We start from the raw sequence: 5,784 nt of genomic DNA, 5'->3' as shown, positions 1-5,784 counted from the left end.
TGATTTTGTTTTAGTTACTTGAGAATTCACATTGGCAGGAGTCTGGCTAATCAAGATTTTGTTTGTCTGTATGACTTTCTTATTATCCATAACCATTTATTGAGTCCCTTCTGTGCACAGAAAAATGTGCTGGGCTTTGAGAATACAAAGATGTATGAAGACTGAAAAAGTTTGATTTCATGGTGATGAACAGACCAAGCTGGCTGCTGTTTGTTGAAGGAAATATGAATTCTCTTCCATGATGTATCAGAAAGAGCACATGCTTTGGCCTCAGACCCACCACTGACTTTCTGTTGGACTTGTGAATAATCCCTTAACCTAATGGAACCTCAGTTTCTTCACCTGTAAAGTAGGAACACAAATGTCTGTCCAGTTTGTTAGAAAGTCCAGATGTAAAGTGTGTGTATGAAGCCCTGGCACATAATAGATGCTCAACAAATGGTAGCTGGTAATATTGTGCTTCTGAGTATTCTCTGCCCAGCAAAACAGGGAAAACTCCCTTTTAGAACTGTTTTGAGAAAGTGTGATATGATTTCTGTGAGGTGTACCTGGATGGCAGGTCGAAAGGCCAAGGCTGCTGTAAACTACATCCTGTAGACACATGTGTCTGTAAATAGCACCAACCCATGTAAATACTCACTTGAGGATTTACCATGAAGATCTGCACATGCTGCTGTCAAGTGCTGTCCAGCAGCCTGCCCTTGCCTTGTACATTCATCAAGCTGCACAGCTGCCGAATAGAGAAACATCGTGCGCTGGGCTTGTTCCACACGCTTTATGCTGAGAGAGCAAAACAATAGGAAAAATGTGGATTTGTTCTGCAGAGATGCAGAGAAGAGGGGTCGGGGCTGTAGGGAGTGGTGAGGAAGGGGTATGTGAAAGAGTGAGGTGGATACACGCCACTTAGGGGTGGGAAGGGGCGTTAAGAGAAGGGAAGATGAGGGCAGACACAGAGCGTGTCCCTTCTCTGGGGGTTCACAACTTGTAAGTTCAGAGGCTCTTTGCACCTCACAGATTGAAACAACATCCCCAAGCTAGGGTGAGGAGTTGAAGGCTGCTTGCATCGGCCCTGGTGGCCATCCCACAAGCAACAGCCTCATCCCCTCTGTTCTTTTTTCATTTCTTCTTTCCTTCTTGGTTCAGTTTTCTCTGCTTCCTTTCTGCTTCTAGCTTCCTGCTCTTTTCCAAACCCCAGGGGTAGTGCACAGGTATGTCTTTCACTAACAGAATTTTCCACTGCCCCCATCCCCTAACCAAACCACCAACCCAGCTGTTCATTGGGACACACTTCAGCGTGTTATTAACTTCAGTTCATCTGCCAGCCCAGCCATGTGCAGACTCATTCTGCAGGCAGGGATGGACGTGGGTGTCAGCAGAAATGAAGGCACTGAGCGCCTGAGTCTAAATGGCCCAGAGCTGCCTGGTGGCATGAGGGGCAGGTGGCCCAAGGAGACAGTACAGGGAGGGGGATATGGGATGTGACCAGAGTAAGATGCTCCCCAGCCTCCCCCAAGGCCTGGTGGATGCCAGGGAAGCCTCTGGGCCCTCATGGTACAGAAGAAAGTTTGTGCCAGGCTGAGCAGACAGGGAGGAAACACGACGACGAGGAAGAAGCCATGACTGGGGTTCTGGAGGGCACAGTGTCCTTTCAGGTTATGTATCTGCTTTAAGCCCCAACTTTCTCAACTTTTTTAAAAAGTTTATTTATGTATTTTGAGAGGGGGGGTGGGAGAGAATAGGGGAGGGTCAGAGAGAGAGGGCGGGGAGAGAGGGAGAATTCCAAGCAGGCTCTGTGCTGTCAGCATAGAGCCCCAAGCAGGGCTCAAACTCACAAACTGAGATCATGACCTGAGCCAAAATCAAGAGTCAGATGTTTAACAGACTAAGCCATCCAGGTGCCCCTCAACTTCTTCAACTTTAAGATGAGAACAATGGCCCCTGACCTACTATTCATGGAGCTCTAGTGAGGCTCAAATGAGGTGAAATGAGGTAAAGGACAGAAAGCCTTCTCTAACCATGAGGCATGACATGTTAACCTGGGCTGACCTAACGAAGTACCATAGACTGAGAGGCTTAAACAACAGAAGTTATTTCTCACAGTTCTGGTGACTGGAAGTCTAAGATGAAGGTGTGGGCATGGCTGATTTCCTCTGAGGTCTCTTTCCTGAGCTTGCAGATGGCTGTCTTCTCTCTCTGTCCTCACATAGTCTTCCCTTTGTGTGGGTCCGTGTCCTAATCTCTCCTTCTTATAAAGTCACCAGTCATATTGGATTAAGGTCCACTCTACTGACTTTATTTAACCTTCTTTAAAACCCTGTCTCCAAATATAGTCACATTCTGAAGTATAGGAGGTTATGACTCCAACATATGAATTTTGGAGGGACAGAATTCAGTCCATGACACACAGCTATTTCTAATGCGATCAGTCACCCTGGGGTTGGGGTCTGTCTAGCATATGGAAACATGTTCACCCATGGCAGATGGGAGGATGGAGGGTGGGTTCCAGAGCCCCTGTGAGGTCTGGACCATTCTTCAGGGGATGGCAGTGGGAACCCAGTGGTCCATCTTCCTGCCACAACCCCTGCATGTCCCATGGGACTGCTAGTGTTGCTCAGAATTGGTGACTTAAGCCCAAATCTGTCCAGACACTCCTTCTGGGGACTACGAAGAGGTTACAGAACTGGTCCTGCCACCCCCAGAGTCTACCCACTCCCACCCATGAGATAAGTAGAAGGATTTGGGGAGTCATGACTCATTCATCTGTGAGAAGTTCTGAGGCTTCTCTCTTCCTTTTGTCTGGCTGAGAGGGCATCCCTTTCCAAAGGCAATAATGAGGGGTAAGACATTAATTCATAGAAACTGGGGTATACAAGCTCTCTCCCCAGCTGTGTTCTCCCTGGACTGGGGAACTGGCAGACTCACCAGGGTGTTATCACTAGGATGGAGTTTGAGGCATCAGGGAGCTCAAGTAACAGTTGGCATGTGTTTTGTCTGTTGCCAGGAGTTGTGGGTGGGGAACAACCCTGGTGCTTTTTACCCTGGGGTCTCTTGCAGTGGGAGATTGGCTGGAGCACACCATGGGTGGGAGTAGGGAGAATAGAAATAGGGTGAGCTGCTTGGACAGTAGGAATGGCAGCTGACCCTTCCAGGTCCCACTGTCAGTGTGAAGGATCCTGGAGGGTAGGATGGGAGGCTGGACCTCAGTGAGGATATACCGACCAGGATAGCTGAGGAGAGGCACCCTTGACTTCCTCTGTTATTGGCAGTGAAGGGCCGAGTGAATCTGGCACACAGAGCAGGATTGCTAAGGAAAGGATTCCAGGAACTATCCCGGTACTGGGGTCTTGCTCCCCTGTCACTCCTGTAAATGGTAGGCACCCCAAATTCAGCCCACCTGACAGAAAAGTAATCTAACTCTTCCACCACTGGCCACATTGCTCCACATCTACCCTATGCAGAGAGAGGGCAGACAGGATGGTAGTCTCTACTGCAGTGGTGACCACACTTACATGTCCTGCAGAGTGGCCAGACACCTCTCTGTGGGGTGATGAGGGGATAGGGCCCATGCTTTCTCTTCTCTGGCTGACTCAGGCTTGTAAATTTCTCTTTCCTCCAATGAAGTCCATTCCTTAATTTATGCCATGTGATGTTGTACAGTCGTTTCTAACCCTGGTGCACCAAGTAGTGTCCCATAGGGACTCTCTTGGCATGAAATGCCTTAAGATAACTGTGCGCTCAGGTAGAGGTTACCTGCAGCCCATGGAACCATGCAGAGTCGAGAGATACCCAGAAAACCTCTACTTTAGTCTGCTCAGGCTGTCACATCCAGATAACACAAATGGGGTGTTTTAAACAACAGACATTTATTTTCTCACAGTTTGGGAGACTGGAAGTCCAAGATCAAGGTGCTGGAATTGTGGTTTCTAGTTAGGATGCTCTTCCTGGCTTGCAGACAGCTACCTTCTCTCTGTGTCCGCATATGGAGAGAGAGAGAGCTCTGGTGGCTCTCCCTCTTCTTGTTAGGACACCAGTGCAGTAGGATTAGGGCCCTACCCATATGACCTCAATTCAATCTTAATTACCTCCTTAAAGCCTCTGTCTCTAAATATAGTCACATTGAGGGTTGTTTCAACATATAAATTTTGGAGGGGGGGCACGCTTAGTTCATGACACCTCTATGCCACTGGAAAGCAGCCAGTTAAAAAGATGCAGCCTCTCTCACTCTGCTCCCCTGCCCCAACACTTAAGGAGAGGGAGGAGGAAGTGTTCTTCAGTGGTCCTCATACCTCCATCCAGGACTTCAGGGAGAGAAATAGGAAGACTGGTACCAAAGACCAGGCCTCATGTTCTCACTCCTTCCAGTCCTGAAGGTGAATTTTGTTCAAGGATGAGGAGAAGAAAAGTCTTAAATGGATGCAGATCAAAATGTAAGCTGGAATGAGCTTTTTAATAATCAAAATCCACCAGAAACTTAGAGAATCTGCCCAAGGCACCATTAAGGGATCTGCTATGCACGGAGGAAAAGAGATTGGATTTAACAATGTCCTGAGATCAGACTGCTATAGACAAGTTCCATTGCTGGGGAAGATGAAGCCCTTTGCAATCAGAAAAAACTTTCTGTCATCCATGACTGTCCTGACATGCAAACACTCCAGGAAAACCTAGTGGTGCTTGGATTGGGGTGCTCCCAGGGCACAGAGTCCCAGTGCAACAGGGCACAGCAATACACTGGGGCTCTTGATGCTTCCTAGGGGAGGGATATGGGGGGAATGAGCAGCTGGAGGGCATCAGGGAAACAAGGAAGAAAAGTGCTTCCAGATTAGAGGTCTACAAGCAGGAGGGTCTTGACATGTTCCCAAACCTGTGTTTCAGCCTAAGGCAGCCATTTCCTGGCTTTTGAGTTCACAGACCAGAATAAGTAAATAATAGTTGGAAATCGATATAGGATTACCAGCTTTGTGTTTTGCTAAGAAAGGATATGAAGAAAAAACCCTGCCATCTATTATCACCATCCTTTCCTAAAAGAAAGGATATTTTATTTATTTATTTATTTATTATTTATTATTTTTATTTTTAAATTTTTTTAACATTTATTTATTTTTGAGACAAAGAGAGACAGAGCATGAATGAGGGAGGGTCAGAGAGAGAGGGAGACACAGAATCCGAAACAGGCTCCAGGCTCTGAGCTGTCAGTGCAGAGCCCGACGCGGGGCTCGAACTCACGGACCGCGAGATCGTGACCTGAGCCGAAGTCGCTCAGGACGCTCAACGGACTGAGCCATCCAGGCACCCCTAGAAAGGATATTTTAATATCCCCTTACCCAAACCAAAGAGGAGAGAAGGGATGTAAGCTTAGAATGATGTAAAGTCCATTAAATTGAACAAATATAGCATTGGAAAACAATCATTGCATTGTCCCTGTTTTATTAATTTTGCTGATGTTGTTGAAACATCAGTTACTGGCTGAAGGGTGCATGAGTGTGTACCTGAGTGTGAGTCGTTGTGTGGGAAGGCAAGTGTGTGAATGTCTCTGTGCATGTGCACATTGGACTCTGTGAGTATAAGGATGAGTGTGTTGCTTGTGTGTGTGTGCATGTGTGTGTTGGGGATGGAAGAAAAGGGAGGGGCTGTGTGAGCATGTGCATGTGGGAGTCAGTGGTTGTAGGGATGAGTGTGGGGTGTGTGTGTATGTGTGTGTGTGTGTTGGGGATGGAGGAGGAAAGAGGAGGTGTGTGAGCATGTGCACATGGGAGTCTGTGAGTCTAGAGATGAGTGTGGTGTGTG

Source organism: Panthera uncia, chromosome B1, assembly GCF_023721935.1.
Source record: "Panthera uncia isolate 11264 chromosome B1, Puncia_PCG_1.0, whole genome shotgun sequence".
In the NCBI taxonomy this organism is placed as follows: domain Eukaryota; kingdom Metazoa; phylum Chordata; class Mammalia; order Carnivora; family Felidae; genus Panthera; species Panthera uncia.
Note: the sequence above shows the minus strand (reverse complement) of the source record.